Here is a 25,438-nt window from a genome sequence, read left to right as displayed (position 1 = left end):
ATTCCATAGCATAAAAGTAACATATCCTAAAATACTGTTCTATTGAAAAATGCATTTACAATATGGTCAGTATCATGATTTTAGTTTCACATATGTATGTGGTACTTTAGAATGTCCTGAGCTATGAAGATGTGCATATCCACTTCACTTGCGAAGAGTGGACTTTGCTGGATACTTCTCAGAAGAATATCTACAAAGACGTGATGCTGGAGACCTACAAGAACCTCAATGATATAGGTAAGTGTGTATTTTCTTTCACATTTTAAAATAATAGTACAACTGAGCATTTCTTATTGATGCTCTTCTTTAATTTGATTGAGATAGAATAAGAATGTAGGAAATAAATCAAAGTTCTGTAGTTCTTTGAAGACAGTAAGTTAAATTTTGAACATTTATCAATAATATAATATATTATACATTTTCTGGTACTATATTTTAGGATACAGTTGGGAAGACCATACACCTGAAGAACATTTTCCAAGTTCTAAAAGATATGAAAGGTAATTTTCATGAAAAATTGATAGAAATGTGCCTCTGAAAAAATTGAAATGTGTCCTGGAAGCTTCAAATTGAAACAAAAGTATAATTAAACACAGCTTAAAGTACATTGATGATTATTAAACTTACACCAAATCATATACCTCAATTTCAGGTAGATGAAATGCATTTTATCAAGAAAGATACAAGGAACCAATGCTCTGAGAGATTTTACCACTTGAATCATCACACCATGAGTGCTATGCTGTAGAATTGTCAATCCATTTATTTCAAAATACCTACATGACTAAGGGAATACACATGGTTGAGGTGATAAATGTATCCCCAAAAATCAACCACCCCATAGGAAATCTGGTATTACTCAAGTACTTGTGGTTACATTTCTAAATTTATTGAGGGGGCAATTATTTTCAGCAGTCAAGGGGAAGTTATTTTAGAGAAATGATAATCTCTCTAGTACATGTCAATAAGGCATGGAAAGTCAAATTGTTTTAATGAGCAAGTCTCTTCTTTGTAATATTTCCTTTACTAGGTATATCATATATTACTCAGGATACATGCCATATGAGCAAAGGGATATGGAGGACATAATATACCTCTCTCACAGAATATTTATAAGACATGTATTAGTGCCAGATTTTTGCATTCTTGCTGTATTTGATTCAAGTATACAAGTAATTTGTTTGCCAGCTTCATTGATAATACACCAACAAGCCCATACTGCAGAAAATCTCTATGAGTCTAGGACTGTGAAATACTTCTGTTTGTTCTAGTTCAGTTAGCAGATGTAGTATGACTCAAAGTATAGGAAAATTCAAAAATACAGTAAGAAGGATGAAATTATGAAATTTTCCAGTTCTCTTTAATATGTGAAATATCCCATATAGAAAAAGGTTCTGCAAATGATAACCAAATAATAAAGGATTCTACCTTCACAGAGTTCTTCATAGATGCAAAACAAAACCTTAAAGAAGGGAAAAACATGAGTGTAAACACAGAGATAACAGTGAATCATCTTTACAATTGAAACAATTTTTAATATTAATTTATATAAATGTCAATACTCAACATTACATTGAATATGGTAAAGAATTTAAAAGTGTCAATTTTCCTTGCATGAAAAGTAGCCAAACTGCAGAGACGCCTTCGATACATACACAATTTGTTACAGCCTTTGCATATAAGAGTCATCCTCAAAGCCATAAAAAAACACATACAGGAGGGAAACCCTATCAATGTAATCAGTGTGGTAAAGCCTTTGCGTTTCATAGTGCTCTTCATGTGCATAAAAGAACACATACAGGAGAGAAGCCCTATGAATGTCATCAGTGTGGTAAAGCCTTTGCTCAGCACAGTAATCTTCAAGTGCATAAAAAGTTACATACTGGAGAGAAAGCCTATGAATGTAATCAGTGTGGCAAAGCCTTTTCACAACACAGCAATCTTGTAACTCATAAAAGATCACATACTGGAGAGAAGCCCTATGGATGTAATCAGTGTAATAAAGCCTTTTTACGGCTCATTCATCTGCAAGATCATAAAAGAACACATACAGGAGAGAAACCCTATGAGTGTAATCAGTGTGGTAAAGCCTTTGCTCAGCACAGTAATCTTCAAGTGCATAAAAAGTTACATACTGGAGAGAAACCCTATGAATATAATCAGTGTGGGAAAGCCTTTGCTCAGCGTAGTCATCTTCAAGCACATAAAAGAGTACATACTGGAGAGAAACCCTATGAATGTGTTCAGTGTGGTAAAGTCTTTGCCTACAAAAGTGGGTTTCATTTACATAAAAGAACACATTCAGGAGAAAAACCTTATGAATGTAATCAGTGTGGAAAGACCTTTGCATATAAAAGCAATCTTAAAGTGCATAAAAGAAGACATACTGAAGAAAAACCATATTAAGGTAATCTCTGTGATGAAGGAGTCTTTGAAATCATTACAAAAAGATTATTCAACAGTGATATTATAAATGTAGTCAGTTTAGTTATATTTTGAAGTTTTTACAGGTGTAAAACTTTGTGGGCAATCAATCTGTTAAAGCGTTTTCATGTTACAATCATTTTTAGTACCTGAAAAAGAAAATGAGGCCTTCTCATTATCGAGTATTTGGTTGGATCTTTCACCACCACACTTCCAATCAGTTACACAACTGTGTTTATTTTGTAGAAGAAAGTTGACAGTGTCAACAATATGTGCAAGCATTATGATGTCAATTTTTGTATTGTTGCTTCAGCACACTCATGGAAAAAACTAATTTATGAACTTATAAAGCCTTATGTGTAGAGTAAATGGGTCAGCCAAAGAAACACACTCTGACCCAGGAACCAGGTCCAGTGAAATAAACAGACTTTGCCACTGAAACTGGAGCTAAAGAAACATACCCTGATATACGAGCCTTATGGTTGAAAATGGCCAGTGAAAAAATAGTTTGGGTCTGTAACAAAAGGTGAACAGAAAAACTTTATCCCTGACCCTCTGATGAAAAATCCAAGTAAACATGAGCTCAAAACCAAGCAATCACCAAGCAGGAATCCAGCCAATCCCAAATGATTTTTAAAGCTCAAGGATTGACAGTTTACCAACTAACATGCTGAAAAATATTCTCTGTAAAAAAACTATACACCTAAGAAGACATATATGAACCCTATGCTTGTTAATTGGCAGCTGGCATTTTTCATACTGGGAGTGGCATTCACTTTCCTTGATTCCCCCCTCCCTAATAGATTTGTTCAGTGAGTTTCAGTGAACACTTTCTTTTGCCACAGTGCATACAGAACTCCCCAGTAGAGAGCAGCAGAGAAGCAACAAATACCTCTGATGGGAATCTCACTTAGGGGAGTAGAACAGAAGAAAATTATTTTACTGGTAACGTAGCAAAATGCTACATTTCTGGAACAGTTTCCCCCATAGTTGAGTGAAGCATAAAAGTGACAATTTGAGCTGGAGCTAAGAAGAAATGGTAATCATTGCTTGGAAACTTCCTACTGCAGAAGAGAAGAGAAGCAATGACACTTATGACAGTTAACTCTATTAGCAGAGTGAAGAAAATCTCATTTTAATGGTTCTCTGAGAGTAGCTGGAGTGCTACATCCTGCTCAGAGTCCATCCCCTGCTAGAACACAACTTCATGTATAGCCTGATATCTTGACTGTCCGGATACATTTTCCTCACATCAGTGGCTTTCCAGGATATCTTTCCTTCACAGATGTAGGTATAGCATGATTTCTGACTCTCAGGGTAGAGTTTTCTTCAGAGTCCTAGGTGTCCAGGATACATTTTCTCTAAATATTCAGGAATAGCTTGACTTCCAAACAAGGAGGGTACCTTTGTCTTCTGAGCCAGTATTCAGGACACCTTCCTTTCACAGTTGTAGGAATAGCCTGACTTATGACGATTGGGAAACCTTTTCCTCCATAGCTGTATCACTTGCACAGTGATTTTAAATCGATATCACTTTTAGATTTATGCTTCTCTTCAAGTGCATGAAATATCTAATTCACATCTAAAACTTAAGGATTCATATTATTTTCTCTCCTGTTTATAATATCTATGCCACCTTATAAAATATTTAATTTGGCCCTTGGTTCCAGCGGGATACAGGATCAACATGATAGTTGCATGGCAGCAAAAACAGGGGTGAAAGAATTCACATCCTTAAACTTATTCATGAAGCAGAGAGTGGAAACTGATTTTGGAGATGCTGATTTGTGGGTTCTCTTTTGAAATATTTGAGATGCGTGCCAAAGTGTGCTATAGGTGTGACCAATACAATTAGTGAAGTTTACTTTGATATCTTTGTATTCCTTCTGTGCCTTTTGTTCATTTTGTACTTAGACTTAGTGATAGATATTTTTCTGCTGCAATTTATGGAATGTTACCCCCATCATTAAAGTGGTCCATTGTTTATTTTTTTAATATCAGACTGTGTTAAGGATTTCTCTGAAAGTGTGGTGGTTTGTTGTTCCTAGTTATGTTTTTCATATTTTCACAAATATCCTTCAGATTTTCTTGTTTAATATTAATCCTGGCTTAGATGTCATTAATAATGAGGGATATATTTTAACTCATTATTCTCATGTGTCTGCCTCCTGAGTACAAGTCCAAATGTTGATGATGTACTCCCAATATGTGCTGTTTTCTCAACATAATTTAGGAATGTTAATGTTAAGCTTCTTAATATAAGATAATATAAGAAACATTAAATACATCATGGGTGTATTCAAACGAGTGTTTTATTTTATCTGTTAGAGATGTTGTTTCTCAGAACCTGTCCTTGTGGATGAGCACTCAGTGTTCTAAGTGCTGAGCCTTCTATTCATCCACATGAATATGTCCTTCATAGTAGTAAGTGTGATTGGCTGATGTAACTTCATCTTTATCCCCGCCTCAATGCGTCAGAATAAATATATGATTGATTGCATCAGAAACTAACCTAGTCCTGGTGCTTATGAAATTTTCCAGGTTCACATCTCCACAAAATGAGGCAAAAGTACAAACTTAATGATCAGATAAGAAACTGACATTAAAAGTCTTTAAGAGATGGTTGACTAGCCAAAGCCAGAAGAGTGAATTTGTGTAACATGTGATAAATAGGCAACAAGCTAACATGTGAGATGTACCCCTGATTGAGTTTATACATCCTGTGAGGATAGAATACAAACTTGCAGGCATGAAGTCTGACTTGTCTAAATGGGCTCATATTCTCCTTCCCTGATACCTGCAAATATTCAGTTTAGAACTCTGCATGGTGGTGACTAGAGATAACATCGAAATTGTGAGGAGATCCTGAGACTTGAAGTCTAAGGCTTAGACCATAAGGTATTTACAAAGACATGTGGAGATTGGAAGACGTTTTAGGGAGGGAGCTTGGGGATTGAAAGCACAAGGATCGCTTTCCTCAACGGACCCAGGAACTAAGTGAGTCTCCGCCCTTACCCATCTCCCACCCAAATCATCACTCACCTAGACCCCCCCCCCCGCCTTCGGGCTTGGGGTAGACATACCCAGGCAGGGAGGAGCTCCCTGCTCCCTGAATCTGCTAGCACCCCACTCTTCCATTCTGCTGACCGACCTAGGAACTAGGTGAGTGAGTCTCTGCCCTTTCCCAACTCCCGCCCAAAACATCACTCACCCCGACCCCCCACCCCCCCACACCCACCTGCATCTGCCAACTTGGAGTAGACATGACCAGGCAGGGAGGAGCTCCCTGCTCCCTGAATCTGCTAGCACCCCACTCTTCATTCCTTTCTGAGACTTACCCAGGAAGTAGGTGAGTCTCTGCCCTTACCCAACTCCCACCAAAAACATCACACACCCAGACCCCCCCAGCTGGCACCCTGCGGACTTGGGGTAGACAAGACCAGGCAGGGAGGAGCTCCCTGCTCCCTGAATCTGCTAGCACCCCAGTCTTCAATCCTTTCTGTGACTGACCCAGGAACTAGGTGAGTCTCCACCCTTACCCAACTCCTGCCGAAAACAGCAGTCACCTAGACCCCCCCTGCACCTGCGGGCTTGGAGTAGACACACCAAGGCTGGGAGGAGATCCCAGCTCCCTGAATCTGCTAGCACCCCACTCTTCCATTCCGCCGACTGACCCAGGAACTAGTGAGGAGACTACCAGGAGAGGTAAGACCATCCAGAGTTGTGAACATTGAATTCCTGGCCCCCACACAACACTGGGTCACAAGAGGAGATAGAGAGACCCCACCTGCACCCACTAAAAGAAGATATGGGAAGAAGACAGAATAAGGTTTCACTCAACAACAGAAAGACCAATATGACACCACCAGAATCTAGGGACTCCACTCCAGCAAGATCTGGAGGAACAAGGTACATGAGTCTCTGCCCTTTCCCAACTCCCACCGAAAACACCACTCACCCCAACCTCCCCAACCCCCCACCCCTGCTTGCATCTGAAAGCCAGAAGGTCTTGGATAGATACCCTACAAGCACTAAGGGAGCATGAATGTCAACCCAGACTACTGTACCCAGCAAAACTTTCAATCACTATAGATGGAGAAAACAAGATATTCCATGACAAAAACAGATTTAAACAATACATATCCACAAATCCAGCACTACAGAAGGTTCTGGAAGGAAAACTCCAACCCAACGAACATAACTACACTCACAAAAACACTGGCAATAGATAATCTAATTTTACCAAACACTAAAAGAAACAGGAGGGCGAAATCCACATGCAATAACACCTCCAAAAATAAATCCAAAACAAAGAAGAACCAATGAACAATGGACATTAATATCCCAAAATGCCAATGGTCTTAACTTATCCATAAAAAGATATAGGCTAACAGATTGGATACAAAGACAGTATCCATCCTGCTGCTGTTTACAAGAAACACACCTCAATTGAAAAGACAGGCGATGCCTCAGAGTTAAAGGATGGGAAAACATTTTCCAATCAAATGGGCTCAAGAAACAAGCTGGTGTAGCAATCTTAATATCTAACAAATTAGACTTTAAACTGAAAGCAATCAAATAGATGAAGAAGGGCATTTCATACTCATCACAGGAAAAGTCCATCAAGATGAAGTCTCAATCCTGAATATCTATGCCCCTAATACGAAAGCATTTGTAAAAGAAACATTACTGAAGCTCAAACCACACATAAAACTGCACACATTTATAGTAGGAGACTTCAACACCCCCCTTACACCACCAGACAGGACCACCAGACAGAAACTTAATAAAGAAACAAAGGATCTGACAGAAGTTATAACCCAACTGGATTTAACAGATATCTATAGAACATTCCATCCAAACACAAAAGAACATACCTTCTTCTCAGCGCCACATGGAACCTTCTCAAAAATTGACCACATAGTTGGCAGCAAAGCAAACCTCCACAGTTACAAAAGAATTGAAATACCCCGTGTATCTTATAAGACCACCATGCATTAAAGCTAGAATTCAACAACAATGCGAATTGCAGAAAACATACATTCGTGTGGAAAATGAATAACACCCAATTGCACCATTCCTGGGTTGAGGAAGAAATAAAAAAAGAAATTAAAGACTTCCTGGAATTTAATGAGAAAGTAGACACAACAACCCAAACTTATGGGACACTCTGAACGCAGTGCTAAGAGGGAAGTTCATAGCACTAAGTGCCCACATGAAGAAACTGGAAGAAAGTCACATTAGAGAATTGACAGAACAACTGAAAGCTTTAGAGCAAAAAGAAGCAATCTCACCAAGGAGGAGTAGACACCAGGAAATAATCAACCTGAGAGCCGAAATCAACAAAGTAGAAACTAGGAAAACAGTACAAAGAATCAATAAAACAAAGAGTTGGTTCTTTGAGAAGATCAATAAGATAGACAAACCTCTAGCCAAACTAACCAAAAGGCAGAGAGAGAGCATGCTAATTAACAAAATCAGAAATGAAAAGGGGGATATAACAACGGACACTGAGGAAATCCAGAGAATCTTTAGGTCATACTTTGAAAACCTGTATTCCACAAAATTCAAAAATCTAAAGGAAATGGACAGCTTTCTGGATAAATATCACTTACCAAAATTAAATCAAGATCAGATAAACAGTTTAAATCGACCTATAACCCCTAATGAAATAGAAGCAGTCATCAAATGCCTCCCAACCAAAAAAAAAAGGCCAGGGCCAGATGGCTTCACTGCAGAATTCTACCATAAATTCAAACAAAAGCTAATTCCAGTACTCCTCAAACTGTTCCACACAATAGAAGCAGATGGGATATTGCCAAACTCTTTCTACGAGGCTACAATCACTTTGATACCCAAGTCACACAAAGATATGACTAAGATAGAGAACTATAGACCAATATCCCTCATGAACATCAATGCTAATATATTTACTAAAATAAAATATTGGCGAACTGAATCGAAGAACATATCAGAAAAATCATCCACCACGATCAATTAGGCTTCAACCCAGGGATGCAAGGATGGTTCAACATACGAAAATCCATCAATGTAATCCACCATATAAAAAAACTGAAAAAGAAAAACCACATGATCATCGCACTAGACGCTGAAAAAGCCTTTGACAAAATCCAACATCCCTTCATGATAAAGATCTTGGAGAGGACAGGAATAACAGGAACATATCTAAACATGATAAACGCAATATACAACAAACCAATAGCCAATATCAAACTAAATGGAGAGAAACTCAATGCGTTTCCTCTGAAATCAGGAACAAGACAAGGCTGTCCACTCTCTCCATATCTTTTCAATATTGTACATGAAGATCTAGCTAGAGAAATAAGACAAGAAAAGGGGATCAAAGTGATACAAATTGGAAAGGATGAAGTCAAGCTTTCACTATTTGCAGACGACATGATAGTCTACATTAGTGACCCGAAAAACTCTACCAGGGAACTCCTACGGCTGATAAACACCTTCAGCAAGGTAGCAGAATACAAAATTAACTCAAAAAATCAGTAGCCCTACTATATACAGATGATAAATCCAATGAGAAAGAAATCAGGGAAACATCACCTTTCACAATATCCACAAGCAACATAAAATATCTTGGGGTAACACTAACCAAAAAAGGGAAAGACCTGTACAATAAGAACTTTGAGACATTAAAGAAAGAAATTAAAGAAGATACCAGAAAATGGAAAAATCTCCCATGCTCTTGGATAGGTAGATTTAGCATAGTAAAAATGGCAATCCTGCCAAAAGCAATCTACAGATTCAATGCAATCCCCATCAAAATCCCAACACAGTTTTTCACAGACATTGAAAGAAAAATACTCAACTTTATATGGAAAAATAAAAATACCCAGGATAGCCAAAACAACTCTTTACAACAAAGGGTCTTCTGGAGGCATCACCATCCCTGAATTCAAGCTCTACTATGGAGCCATAACTCTGAAAACAACTTGGTACTGGCACAAAAATAGACAGAGAGACCAAAGGAATCGAATTGAAAACCCTGATATTGACCCACGCACCTACAAATACCTTATTTTTGACAAAGGTGCTAAATCTATACAATGGAAAAAATATAGCATCATCAACAAATGGTGCTGGTACAATTGGATTCGGGCATGAAGAAAATTGCAGATAGATCCACACCTGTCACCATGCACAAAACTTAAGTTCAAATGGATCAAACATCTCAGCATAAATCCAGCCACACTGAATCTTCTGGAAGAGATAGTGGGAATTACCCTTGAACAAATTGACACAGGAGACTGCTTCCTGAACATTATGCCAGTTGCACAGACATTGAGGTCTGCAATCAATAAATGGGACCTCCTGAAACTGAGAAGCTTCTGCAAGGCAAAGGAAACAGTCGGTAGGGCAAAACGACCACCCACAGAATGGGAAAAAATCTTCACCAATCCCACATGTGACAGAGGACTAATTTCCAAAATATATAAGGAGTTCAAGAAGCTAGCCATGAAAACACCAAACAATGAAATTAAAAAGTGGTGTGCAGAACTAAATAGGGAATTCTCAACAGAGGAATCTGAAATGGCTGAAAGACACTTAAGAAAGTGCTCAAAATCATTGGCCATCAGAGAAATGCAACTCAAAACAACTCTGAGATACCACCTCACACCTGTCAGAATGGCTAAAATCAAAAATACCAATGACAATCTATGCTGGAGAGGATGTGGAGAAAAAGGAACACTCCTCCATTGCTGGTGGGAGTGTGAACTTGTAAGACCACTCTGGAAATCAGTATGGCGGTTGCTCAGAAAAATGGGAATCAGTCTACCTCAAGATCCAGCCATTCCTCTCTTGGGTATATACCCAAATACTGTATGTTCATACAACAACGACATATGTTCAAAGATGTTCATAGCAGCATTGTTTGTAATAGCCAGAAACTGGAAGCAACCTAGATTGCCCTCAACTGAAGAATGGATAGAGAAAATGTGGTACATTTATACAATGGAGTACTACTCAGCAGAAAAAAGCAATGGAATCTTGAAATTCACAGCCAAATGCATGGAACTAGAAGAAATCATCCTGAGTGAGGTAACCCAGTCACAAAAATACAAACATGGTATGTACTCACTCATATATGAATTTTAGACATAGAGCAAATGATTGCCAGCCTATAATCCTCTTCACCAAAGAAACTAGGAAACATAAAGGACTCTAAGGAATAAATGGTCCCCAGGAACGGAAGTGGCAAGAACTCCTGAACTAATTGGGAGCAAGAGGGTAGGGGGGAGGGAGCTGCTATAATAAGATCAAGAGAAGAGGAGTAGAGGAGAGGAAATGGAGGGGCAGAAATATTGAGTTGTGGGAAGAATAGAGGAGAGAGAGCAGGATGAGAGATACCATATCAGAGGGGGCCACTATAGGTTTGAGAAGAGATCTCGATCCCGGGAGATCTCCAGAGACCTACAAGAATGGCATGATCTGACAATCCAGGCAATGGTGGAGAGGATAACCTAAAAGCCCTTCCCCTAAAATGAGATTGATGGCTTCTCTTTATGCCATCCTAGAGCCCTCACCCAGTGGCTGATGGAAGCAGAGACAGACATCCACAGATATACACTGAGCTGAAATTGGGAATTTAGTTGAAGAGAGGGAGAAATGAAGAACTAAGGGGTTTGTACCAAGTTGGAGAAACCAGCAGGAACAGGTGGCCTGAACAAAGGAAAGCACAATCGACCCCAGATGCTGTCAGGGAGTCAGTACAAGACTGATCCAGACCCCTGAACATGGATGTCAATAAGGAGGCCTCTGCACTCCAGGGAGCATCTAGTAATGGCTTAGTATTTTTTCCTGGTGCAAGAAGGGACTTTGTAGGCCTATCCCACGTGAAGAGTAACACTCTGGCCCTGGACACATGGGGAAGGGCCCAAGACCATCACAGGAAGATTTGGAGGACTTTGCAGAGCCCCCATTGAGGGCCCTACCCTTCCTGGGGAGTGGTGGGTGGATGGGGTGGAGGGTGGGCTGGGGGTGAGGGAGGAGGGATGGGGGTAATGGGAGGGAGAGGGAGGAGGGACTTACATGTGAAACAAGATTGTTCCCTAACTAGAACTAATAAATAAATTTAAAAAACTATACAGTTGTGTTAGCTTGCTAACTAAAAAGATACTAACATAAAAACCAAGCACAAATTTATTCTTTAATGGCACAATTTTTCCATTTTTTTGCCCATACACATTGTCCTCCATTACCCACCCTTGTAAATGAGACTTCACCCTTCACATAGGCTGATGCCCATCATGCTCCCTCCTCTCTGTACTCTGCTGTAGTTCTCTACCTCTTCCCTGACAACCTGAAAGCCCTGTATCTCTTAGGAGGGAACATCCAAACACCATCTCTTTGCCAAGCCAATCATTGCCGGCAAACCTTTCCGCCTATCACTCCAAGGAGTGCCCTTCTCCAAGGACTTACTCTACAAAGCAAAGCCTTGTGTTTCATTTTCCCTTGCTTGGAATAAGATGCTGGAGTCACTCCTAACGACATACACAGGTGTAGGGTATGAACAGAAGAGTATACGAGCCTGATGGATCAGTACTTCTAACCTGATTTAGTGAAGTGCTGTCCCTCAATACAGCATCAGGGGGTCGTTTTGGTACAGCTACAGCTACCTGGCATCGGAAGACATTGTGTGTCAGCTTAAATATATATGATTCTCCAACAAAACTGACATCCAATAAACAACGATGTGTCAATAAACTCTCCAAACTAGAAAAAATGCACAAGGATCATATGCCTGAGGGCTTTCTTCAGTTCTAACTGAGGACAAGCTGGCATAAACTGTACTCTGTTTCCACTCAGCTGTGGTGGGTCAGCCCACTCCAGTTCTTCCATTCTTTAATTTTTGGCAACTCATGTTGTTGTCAGTGACAGTACACTGCAGTCCCCACTGGGACCATAATGGTCCTCAGTCTCCAACCCAGCAATCCCTGGTACCTACCTGACTCACAGGATTAAGGTTATTCTAAGTGACATTCATATCACTCAGTTTGACTAACATCTAGTGAAAGAGTAGACACCATGGAATTCTAAATTTCCTGGAAATTTTATTGTTGGAAAAGACTGATTCCAGCAGATGAGAATCTCTCTACTGAAGCAATATTTGTGAATATCTGATCATCTTGATGGAGAGACGGGGACTCATATTTTGAGGAGGCTTTTAGAGATGGGAAAACTTTTAATATAGCCTTAGTTCCATACTTAGCTGTGCAGATCTCTTGCCTTCTATTCAAACCTGTTACTAACCAATGATGGATTAATTACCTTATGTCTACAACACTGTTCCAAATAGCGTCAGACTGGAGTCATCTCCCTATTATGTTTTATCCAAAACTTCATGTTCAATCCTGAGTGCATAGCATAAACCAAGAGAAATGGTCTCATCAGACTTTATTCAAATATTTGTGCATACTTAATTCAGACATATTTAACAGAAATAATACGGGAAAAATCTGGGAAAAAAGATGGAAAGTGATGCAATGTAAATAAATTGCATAACAATAAATGTTAAACAAAAATATGGCTAGAGAGTGTGCTTAACAATTAAAAATACTGGTGGTGTTGTATTGGAAAGACATTATATTACTAGAAACCATGGCTCATCTCCATCTCCTGTAACATCAATTCCAAGTGAACTTATTCCCTCTTCTGGCCTTTGCAGGTACTGCCCACATCCAAATATCAGAAAACGCAAATCATGAAATAAAGTTTAAAAATGAAATTCTTTCTGTCCTTCATAGAAGCAGATGTGGCCTTCCTCTTAGCATGTTGGCTCCGAGGAAAAGAATCCTTATTCTGAGGGAAGAATACCTCAGAATAGCTATTCATTTACGCATGCATAAGTGTTTCTGTTTTTGTATTTGAGTTCTATGTGCTTTTATGTGTGATGATTGCAGCACTGACATTTCTTTTAAATGTATCTTTTGCAGCATACAATAAAGTCTATATAATACATTTTATTTCATGATATATTTATATTTAGATCAAAAGGCATAATCTAAAAGGCAGTTTTGCTCTGTAAATCTTCAGAAGCCAAAATGGTTAGAGTTTGAATCTTCTATCCCTATGTAAATTTTCCAATGCATACTCTCAGGCCAAAGCTAAAGGAGAATTAAAAAAGACAGAGCTTAGTATTCAGCTGTCTGTACTGGAATGTCCTGTACTGGCATGTCTGTACTGGCATGTCCTGTACAGGAACAGCTGCAGCCACAAATAGCGCCACCTGTGTATTTTCACTATGGTCCCTTTTAAAAGTGCCTTGCCCAAATCCAATCCTGCTCTCTGTTTCTTCCCTCCCTGTGTCTGTTCCTCTCTCTCTATGTCTTTGTCTCTCTGCCCCTCTTTCCTCTCTCCTACTGCTCCTGTACCTGGAGGCTGGTCCTTCCCCTCCCTTTCCCCCTTTTATGATCCCTTTCCCTCATTAAAAAACCCTCTCTTTGAATCCTGTCTCATGGCATATTTCTTTGAACACTGCTTTCCTTAAATTACAAAAGCTTATGTGGAATGCAAAATATTTGCCAAGCTAGCTCCTCTTTTACCATTAACCACCAGTGGATACATGCTGTTAATTAAAAGATTTGTGTTTATTAAACACTTAATGGTTTAGAATAATTGAACCATGAAAAGCCATATTAATTCAAGAAGAGCAGTACCCGCAGCCTTGTATAAAATGTTTCTAAGACAAACTTTCTTATGATGGATCAGGTAGCCTTCATCCCACTTCATTGCCCCTCTCCCAGGACAATGGCCTTATCCTTATGATTAAGCCAAAAACATTTCTGACTAAAAATTCAACCACCAGTGAGTTTTCAAATTATAAATTTGAGTCAGGTAGTCAACTGTCCATTTCAAAAACAGGAAAAGGATTTGGGTGTGGAGCATAGCTTCTACCTTCAGAACAGAACAAAAGGAATAATTTATTATATATGTTGTATTGGGAAACAGTGCAGACAAACTACTGTTTGGGTGACCATTATGAAATAGAAATTGATTGTGACAGAATAAGCAATTTTGTAATTTCCCAGCATGTACTGATTCACATAATGTGAGTGAATGTGTGCCAGATTTTGGTATACAATTTCGGAACTTCAGCTTCAGCCAGTGAAAATTGAATTTCCAACAAGGAAGCTCCCCTATGTAGACATGTTCAATATTGTTTTTCATTGTTATATCCATCATCCTTAGCTGTGTGTGTTGTGTCACAGATCTTAGCAGCTAGCATTGCACATAGTGGCATGGTAAAATAATATGTTATTCATGCCATTTCCTCTACCAGGGAATTGTTTTCTCTCTTTTTTTTTCTTTTTGATATTCGAGACAGGGTTTCTCTGTAGCTTTTCAGGCTGTCCTGGAAATCACCCCGTGGGACAGTTTGGTCTCAAACTCACAGAGTTCCACCTGCCTCTTACTCCTGATTGCTAGGATTAAAGTCATGCACCAAGAACATGTCTGTTTTCTTCTTAAAGAATGTATAGACTTGCGATTTTTAAATTACATTTATCATTTAAAAAACAAGTCTTGTTTTATTTTCAAAATTTGATTTTTATTAAGTGCATCACTGCTCTTGTCTCTCATTAGTTTCTATTTCCTATTGCTTCCAGGTCATTAAGAATATATTTCTTGCCATCCAGGAATAGAAGAGATTGTAATAAGATACAAATTTTCCAGTCTAGACCCCTATCAGCCTCAAGGTTAGAATGGCAGTTCTGTGACATCCTGTGTTGCCTTAGTCATCTGACCCATGCTCATCTAGTAGGGGAGTTGATAGTGTCTATTGGCCCATCTGGGTAATGCTAGATATTTTGGTACTCTGGGCAAGCCTAGCATTCAGCAATACCAGTGGGAGGTAGAATCTGTTTTTTTCCTAGGGTTTTCTTCTAATGCAGCTATAAGGAGTGATGTGGGTTACAATAATCCATGCCATGGTGAGTGCTGGGTAGCTGAACTATCAGACCTGTTGGGAATTGAATGTATCATGAGACAGCCTCATTCTCTGGGTCCATGTGCTCACCTGGACAGTGATGCTTCTCCTGTAAGCCTCTCTTGAGTACGCATTCACTGGGAACAGGGAAGTTTTGTAGGCCTGCCTATGGGAGATGTGATATTTAAAAAAAATCATTGTCATGTGTGAACACACAGATAGTGCTTTTGGTGTGCACTAGGAAAGCATATTATAAAAACAGAAGGCCTGGTTTGTAGAAAGTCTCAAAGTTTCATGCCACATTCACTTTTTTGCGATTAGTTTTACAGATAGTTTAGAAAGTGGTAGAAATGAGAAATGAGGGTCATCCTTCAGAAATACTTGATTAGAATGCTTTAACCTTCCTCTACCCACCAGCCACATTGTCTTAATTCAGAGAAATATTTTTTGATGAACAAATGTAATTTCTATGCTGCTGAGGTGGCTTGGCTGTTTATGGTGTTGGGCACCTAGTTTGTAGCCAAGGGAAGAATGTGCTGCCTGGTGCTGCTGGGTGTTCTTTAGAGACTGTATTACTTGTGGTTCCTTGAAACTGCTTGGTCTCTGAAATCGCCAAATATTTCTACAAGTAGGAGGCTGGGATATGGGTCTCAAGGGCAGATGTACAGTCTGAGGTTGGCGGACACAATAAAAGGGGTTAATAACCTTTATATATGTAGGCTGCCACCAGCTTAAAATTGGATCTTAATTTTTGTTTGATTATTTTTCTTTTTTCTTTTTTCCAGGCCTGGAACTCATTTTGTGGACCACACTGGCCTGTACCTCAGAAAATCCAAATGTTTCTGATCCTGAGTGGTGGGTTTAGGGGTGTGCAGTAGCCTTTAACAGCTGAAGGTGGATATCACCTCAACTGATCCAGGTTAAATGAGTCTTTACTTTCAAATACTATTGAAAATTTCCACAAACGTATATCCAACACTTTGAGTTTTATTTAAACCATGAGATAGTCAGTTTGATTACCAAGAATAGCCATCAGAGCAACTTAGGCAGGAGAATTGAGCACGATTTTTTACCTGAAGGAGGCAGGGGGAATCTGGGAGTTATTTCTAAAACAACACTTTTCCTAAGCAAAATGAAGCATGTGGATTTTACTTAGGGAGTGTAGACACCTTTATCTGGTATTCTCCCTTTCCTAAGCAGGCTCAGATAAAAAAATCCATTTCTAAACATGATTACAGTGTGTAGACAAAGACATTTAGGGACATTTTTACTTTAAAGTCATTCAGAAAGATATAAATTATAAAAAATATGTAAAGAAATGCCTTTGGCATGTTCATCTATACCAGACGTTCTTCCCAGAAAATCAGGTAAATAACACAGTGAAAATACACAGCTATGGAGCATATGCTACCTTTGAAACTTGATGCTCCGTCTAAAAGATAACTACAAAAATGGCACAAATCTCATAGTCATAAAGGATTCTGATCCTAAATACAGAAAACTCCAAGGAATGCAACTTAATGACATTGTTTTCTATACTCTTGGTGAATGGTTATATTACGATTAACCTCAGAGTAAAGCTGCTTTTGGTTCTGAGGCAGCTGGCTAGGCAGATTGCCATAGCTGCTTCCATGCAAGACCAGAGGGACTATATTTTAACTACCTCTGGTTGCTGTCTTTCTCATGGCTATAATATCGCTTTGGAGAATTCCAATTTTTACTGTTTCTAACTTTAAAAAATAGTTATATGTGTATTTATCCTGCAAGTATTTGTATAGAGTACTTACAGAGGCCAGAGTAAGGGAGGAAATGCTGGAGACAGAAGATGCAGCAAATAGTCAGCTCACCTCTCAGTTCTGCAAATGGAACCTAACTACTCTGTAACAACTCCAAGAGCTATTAATTGCTGAGCAATTTCTATAGCCCCTATTATAACTTAAAATTTATTTCTATAAGTTGATTATTGGAAGATAATTTATCACTTTCCACTTTTATCATTTCAGTCACTCCCTTTCCAACCCCCTTACAAATTTCTATCTTTTAAGTATGTGTGACTATGTGTGCTGAAATACATGAATACAAATTCCCTGTATCCATTTTTGTTGGTTTACAAACATTGATAATTGGCTGACCATGTTTCATTGAATAAAAACTTAGGGCGCTCATCACTGCATAAGACTCATTCTCTCAAATGGAGAATTCTAATTTTTAAACAATATCGGTTGTATGAGCCTGACTAGGATGTCTTGATCAGTAAACATAATGAAGAAGTGAAAAGTTAGGGTGGAAAATAAGTTAGTAGTCAAGAGCACTGAAGATTCTTTCATAGTATCCAAGCTTCCATTCCCAGTTCATACAGAAGCTTACCACTACCTGTAACTCCAGTATCAGAGGTTCTCACACCACCTACTGGCCTCCTTGGCCACAATAAGAAGAGGAGACTTAGGACATGAGAATTATATTTTAAGATTTGTAGACACCACAATATGAACACAGGCTAGAAAATCACTGTAAGATTTATATAACCTGTACCACATAGTCTTCAGAGAGTTACATAAAATACAGACAAAGACACAGGCGTGCGCACACACACACACACACACACACACACACACACACACACACACACAACCCTGAAATGAGAAATCCTCCTGACTTTGTATTCAATGTGTTGAAAAAATATGTGTGGAACAATGGGCACATAGGAAATCTGGTCCATTTGTCAACCTCTGATGTGTTTCAAATCTCTCAGCCATAATCTATAAATATTTCTGAGAGGGTAAAATCATGTACTTCTAAAAAGATTATTACATTTATCTTCCTTGGCCGGGCATTGGTGGTGCATGCCTTTGACCCCAGCACGAGGGAAGCAGAGCCAGACGGATCTCTGTGAGTTTGAGGCCAGCCTGGTCTCCAGAGTGAGTGCCAAGATAGGCTCCAAAACTACACAGGGAAACCCTGTCTCAAAAAACCAAAAACAACAACAACAAAAAACAAAAAAAACAAAAAACAAAAAAACCCCTTTATCTTCCCTGAATCTATGTGGCTGGAATGAACAACTCTAAATAGTTATGTTCTGACCTCCACACACGTGCTGTTATCCTTATGCCCATAATCACAGAAATATAAATGCATAAACATCAGACAAACAAATTCACACACACACACACACACACACACACACACACACACAGAGAGAGAGAGAGAGAGAGAGAGAGAGAGAGAGCGAGAAAGTAGGAGTAACAAATAGGTATTTAACAAATCTAAACACAAAAATACCTGCTTAACATTGAAAAGTGGTCTCAGCAGAAACACAGGAAAACTCTCTTTTCAGAGAAGAGATGCTAGGAGCCTTAGTACACTGTTAGGTTTCTTTCTTTTGATTTATTATTTTGGTGGGAAGTTTTGAGACAGTGATACATTGTGGTTTTGGTTTCTTTACTCAAAATATCTATAGCCCTACTATATACAGATATGCATTGGTCGAGAAAGAAATAAGAGAAACATCACCCTTTACAATTGCCACAAACAAGATAAAATACCTTGGGGTAACACTAACCAAAAAAGGGAAAGTCCTGTACAGTAGGAATTTTGAGTCTCTAAAGGAAGAAATCAAATAAGATACCAGAAAATGGAAAGATATCCCATGTTCTTAGATAGGTAGGATCAACATAGTAAAAATGGCAATCTTGCCAAAAGCAATTTACAGATTCAATGCAATCCCCACCAAAATCCCAGCAAAATTCTTCAAAGACCTTGATAGTACAACTCTAAACTATATATGGAGAACCAAAAGACCCAGGATAGCAAAACCAACACTGTACAATAAAGGAACTTCTGGAGGAATCACCATGCCTGGCGTCAAACTCTATTACAGTGCTATAGTTCTGAAAATAGCTTGGTATCAGCACAAAAATTGACAGGTAGACCAATGAAATCGAGTTGAAAACCCTGATATTAACCCACACACCTACAAACACCTGATTTATGTCAAATAAGCTAAATATATATGATGGAATAAAGAAAGCATCTTCAACAAATGGTGCTGGCATTACTGGATGCTGGCATGTAGAAGACTGCAGATGAATTCATGTCTATCACCATGCACAAAACGTAAGTCCAAATGGATCAAAGACCTCAACATAAATCTAACCACAATGAACGTATTAGAAGACAAAGTGGCAAATATCCTTGATTGAACTGGTACAGGAGACCACTTCCTGAACACTATACCAGTAGCACAGACATTGAGATCAACAATTAATGAATGGGACCTCCTGAAATTGAGAAGCTTCTTTCAGGCAAAGAAACAGTCAGCAAGACAAAACAGCAGCTCACAGACTGGGGTAAGATATTCACCAACCCCACATCTGACAGACTGCTGATTTCCAAAATATAGATAGAACTCAAGAAGCTAGTTCCAAAACACCAAACAAGCCACATAAAAAGTGGGGTAGAGAACTAAATACACAATTCTCAATAGAGGAATCTAAAATGGCTGAAAGACACATAAGAAAGTGTTCAACATCTTAGCCATCAGGGAAATGCAAATCAAAACAACACTGAGATACCATTTACTCGTGTCAGAATGATTAAAATCAAAGTCAGCAATGATGGTTTATGCTGGAGAGGATGCAGATAAAGGGGAACACTCCTCCACTGCTGGTGGGACTGCCAACATTTACAGACACTTTGGAAATCAGAATGGCGACTCCTCAAGAAAATGGGAATCAGTCTACCACAAGATCCAGCAATTCCAATGTTAGGCATATATCCAAAAGAATCACATTCATACAACAAGGACATCTGTTCAACGATGTTCATAGCAGCACTATTTGTAACAGCCAGAAACTGAAAGCAGCCTAGGTGCCCCTCTACTGAAGAATGGATAGAGAAAATGTGGTACATTTAAACAATGGATTACTACTTAGTGGGGGAAAAAACAATGGAATCTGGAAGTTTGCAGGAAAATTGATGGAACTAGAAGAAACCATACTGAGGGAGGTAACACAATTACAAAAAGACAAATATGGTATATACTCACTCATATGTGGATTTTAGACATAGGATAAAAGATTACCAGCCTACAATCCACACTTCCAGAGAAGGTAGTAAACAAAGAGGATCCTAAGAGAGACATACATGGTCCCCTAGAGAAGGGGAAAGGACAAGATCTCTTGAGCAAATTGGGAGATTGGGGGAGGGGAGAGGGAGCTAGGAGAATGAGAATGGTAGAAGAGAGGGGTAAGAAAGACTTGAGGCAGCAGGAAGTTTGAGTTGGGGGAAGAATAGAGGAGAGAAAGATAAGAGATACCATAATACAGGGAGCCATTATAGGTTTAAAGAGAAATCAGGCACTAGGGAAATGTCTGTACACCTACAAAGATGACACCAAGTAACAGTCTAAGCTACAGAGGAGAGTCTACCTTTAATGCCCTCCCCTGATAATGAGATTGATGCCTGATGTATATGTCATCCTAGAGCCTTCACTCAGCAGCTGGTGGAAGTGGAAGCAGACACCCATTGCTAAGCAATGAATTGAACAGGAATCCAGTTGCTTAGGAGGAGTGATGAGCAAAGCGGTCAAGAATTTCAGGATGGTGAAACCCACAGAAACAGATGACCTGAACTAGGGGGAGGTCTTGGATGCCAGACTGATCACTGGGAAACCAGCATGTACTGATCCAGACCTCATGACTGTGTGTCAGTGAGGAGGCCTCAGGAATCCATGTGGCCTCTTGTAGTGGATCAGTACTTATCCCTAGCATAGGAATGAACTTTGAGATCCCATTCCACATAGGGAGATACTCCCTCAGCCTAGACTACCAGGGAGGGCCTAGGCCCTATTTCAATGGCTATGACAGACCGTTAAGGCACCAATGGGAGACTTCACTTTTGCCGGGGAGCAGAAATGGTATGGGATAGGTAGCCCAGTAGTGGGGAGGTAGGGGAGGAGGGGAAACAAAGGGAACTGGAATTAATGGCATGTAAAACTATGTTGTTTCTAAATTCAATTAAAAATGGAGGAAGAAAAAGCTAAAAACTACAACAACTAATGTAGCAAAATGTATGAGTGAAACATCAGGAAGCCTTAGATCTCAACAAACAAGTACAAGAAACTCAGGGTGGTCTCCATTTGGGGAACTGCAGCATATGGGATGTATCTAAGTGGTCATCATTAAGCTGAAATGGTATAATGATGCATTTACTTACTGTGTACTGGACAGAAGCCATGGTAGGTTACTGTGGGGCAGCAGAAGAAAAAATAGTTAAAGCCAGAGAGAGACTTGTGCCTTCTGCCTAACTCCAGGAGGATATATTTTGAGGTGATGAGTGGATGTGTTTTCTATAGAATTTGAAGATGTAATCCATTGTGACATACATATCATAAGTGTTTCCTGGCAACTGTGACAGAAATCTCACTGCCCATTTCATGGGCCCTAGATACAGGGACCACATGAGATGCAGTTTTGCACGTGGGGATTTTAATATTCTAAGGTATGTGCCATTGTACAACTTTTACTATCACCAGACAATGGAGTTGATTGTCCAAATGTGCCTATGAGAAAAGGTTTGGACGTTTCCAATCAACTGGAACCATTCTACAACAAGAGGGCACCTAATCTCACTAAATATCGTCTGTGAAGTACCTGCTCCAAGTCTTTTATTTGTAGATTTTCTCTTCCAGAAGAAGTAAAACCTGATTGTGTATTCTCTATTAAGTTCTGTACTCCACTTTTGAATTGGATTATTTGGTGTTTTGGTGACTAGTTTATTCAGTTCTTTGTATATTTTAGAAATCATCCCTTGGCTAGGTATGGGGTTGGTGTAGATCTCTTCACATTCTGTGGGCGGCTACCTTCTCTTGTTGACCATCCCTTTTGCCTTAGAAAATCTTCTCAGTTTCAGGAGGCCCCCTTACTGAATTGTTGGTCTGAGTGTCTGTGCTACTGTTATGTTCAAGAAGCGGTCTCCTGTACAAATACATTCAAAGATACCTCCCAATTACTTTGCTAAGAGGTTGGTGTGGCTGAATTTATATTGAAGTCTTTGATCCATTGGAACTTTAGTTTGGTCAATAGAGGAATCTAAAATGTCTAAAAGACATCAATTGCCATCAGGGAAATTTAAATCACAACAAATCTGAGGTATCATCTTACATTGCCAGAATGGGTACAGAAAAAAACACCAAGGACAGTTTATGCTGGAGAGTTTGTGGATAAAGGGGAATGCTTCTCTGTTTTTGCTGGGAGTGAAAACTTGTACACCCAATTTGGCAGTCAGTATGGAAGATTTTCTGCATGTTGGGTATCAGTATACTTCACCATCTAGCAATTGCCCTCTTTGTTGTATACCCAAAGTATGTACATTCATACAACATGGACATATGCACAGCTATGTTCAAAACAGCAGTATTTGTAATAGCAGGAACCTAGAAACAACAAAGATGTCTATAACAAAAGAATGGATAAAGAAAATGTGATACAATTAATCAATGGAGTAGTACTCAATGGAAAACAAAATAATGAAATAAATAGATGGAACTAGAAGAAACCATCCTGTGTTAGATAACCCATACATAGAAAGACAAACATTGTATGTAGTCAATAATGTATGGATATTAGACATGGAGAAAAAGATAATTAGCCTATAATACACAACTGCACAGAAGCTAGGAATAAGTAGGACCCTAATTGAGATATACATTCTTCCTCAGAGTGGGGGAAAGGTACAAGATATCCTGAATAATTTTGGAACATTGGGAAGGAGGAGGTTGGTATTAGAAAGAGGAGGGGATAGGAGAACATGAGGGGTCAGGAGAACATGAGGGGTCAGGAAGATTGATTAGGTGGAAGAATAGAAGAGAGCCAGAAAAGAGATACCTTATTAGAGACATAAATTATAGGTTTAAAGAGAAATATGGCATGAGGCAAATGTCCAGAGATCCACAAAGATAATCCCAGCTAACAATGTAAGGAATAGTGGAGAAGCTACTTTAAAGGCACTTCCCCTATAATGTGATTGATGACTACCTTATATGCCACTCTAGATCCTTCATCCCATAACTGATAGAAGCAGAAGAATACACGCAAAGCTAAACAATGACCTGAACTCCTGGAATCCAGTTGCAGAAAGGGAAGAATGATGAGGAAGTGGGTCATTACCAGGCTGGAGAAACCCACAGAAACAGCTGACCTGACCACATTGCAGCTCAAAGACCCATTCTGAAAACTTGCGAGCCATCATAGTACCAAGTCAGCCCTTTTCAATGTGCATTTCTCTTGGGAGATGTGGGTACTCTATGGGCCTCTGGCAGTGTAACCACTATTTATTCCTATCACACAAATGGACTTTGGGAGTCCCTTCCCTATGGAGGACTACTCTGTCATTCAAGATACTCTGGGGAGTGCCTAGGCCTTTCCCCAAAGGATGTGACAGACATTGATGATGCCCCATGAAAGTCCTCACCGTCTCTGTGGAGAAGGGGGTGGATGGGATGGGGGGTTTTGGGAGCATGTGAGTATGGAAGGGAGAAAGAATGGGATTGTTATGTAAAAAAATAGATTGTTTCTAATTTAAATAAAAATTCATAAAAATGGAATGAAAAGGAATATAGGAATATAGCTAGTGCTACCAAGAAGGCTGGGAAGAAGAAGGGAGATAGAGGCTGAGAAGAGATGCCATGGTTCTGAAGGAGTAACATGCCAGAAAACGGCTAAGCCATAGTCACGTGGCAATACATAGACTAATAGAAATCATTTAATAATTGAAACAGAACTAGCCAATAAGAAGCTCTTACCAATTGGTCAATACTTTAATAATTAATGTAACATCTGTGTGTTGTTTGAGGCAAAGTGGAATTGGAACCATGTGGAACAGACACCTCCATCTTTAAGATTCTTTATTCCTACCTCTCTGTCTAGTAATGTACTTATCATCCACTGTCACCTATTATCCCTTAGTATAAATATCTTTCTGCCTCTGTATGCAGAAGGAACTAAGTAGCCAGCAACAGGTTAGCCTTGATTCTATTGGTAAAAGTGAGAATAGGATATCTCCAAGTTAACGAGAAAAATTTGATACATCAACAATTGTCTCAAGAGAGAGGAGATAGGTCCTGTAGGCTAGGTCTTCACAGTTGTTGGTGGAGAGGGGGTCAGTTGAATTACAAAACGCATTTCCGGAGTGAAAAAGGCAACTTCATATGTAACCACCCCCTTCTCATACAGAGGTCACAAAAGGATAAGTGTCAAGTTAAGGATGATGATATAAGTATGCAAGGATTTTTTTTAATTTTTCAACTCCATTTTCAATTTCTTTAAAGAATTCCCAAAGGCTATGTAGTGAGAATTTAGAGTTTCAAATGAATCCAATCTTTGGTCTTAGTAAAAGCAAGTGTAGGACACATGCCACAATTCTGATGGTCAATCTGAATTATGATTTTTTGGTTGTATTAGGATATTGGTATTGTAGAATTATAGCTGTGTGAAGAAGGAAAAGTTCTTAATCTTAGCTACTAATAGAATGAAGGTCAGCAAATTTTCTAATTGACTAGAATGCAAGAAGTCCTGGGTTCGATCATCATAGTGCATAAGCTATATTTTGTAGTTGAGGCCTATAATCCAAATGTCAGTATAAGAGGCAAAATATGTGAAGGAGATGCTTAAGTATAAACTTAATTTTAGCTCAGCCACTGTATCTGAAATTTTGCTTCAAATTATATAAACGTAGTATCATAAGGTTAAATATAATAGTCGTAGGATCCTTGTTTATTTGATTAAGAATTGTTGCATTTTTTGAGAGATGTTGTCATGTGATTCAGGATGGCCTTTGACTCCTAATCACAATTTATTGATCTACTATATCACTGCTAGCATCACCGTCTTCTTTCACTTTGCCTGATAAAACAATGGTGTTAAAGTTGAAGTGGACAAACACACAAACACACACACACACACACACACACTCACACACACACACAATATTTAGTTATTTTATGACAGCCATCTCTAATAAGGCTTCTTTTTTTAACTTGTAATGCATGCTTGCATG

General features: G+C 39.0%; 1 pseudogene; it reads left to right on the top strand.

Moving 5' to 3' along the window:
• Positions 1–25,438, top strand: part of LOC118239761 — a 148,809-nt pseudogene that overhangs the window by 1,626 nt on the left and 121,745 nt on the right.

This window comes from Cricetulus griseus, unplaced genomic scaffold, assembly GCF_003668045.3.
Source record: "Cricetulus griseus strain 17A/GY unplaced genomic scaffold, alternate assembly CriGri-PICRH-1.0 unplaced_scaffold_1, whole genome shotgun sequence".
Taxonomy (NCBI): Eukaryota; Metazoa; Chordata; class Mammalia; order Rodentia; family Cricetidae; genus Cricetulus; species Cricetulus griseus.
This window is presented reverse-complemented; position numbering and strand designations above follow the sequence as displayed.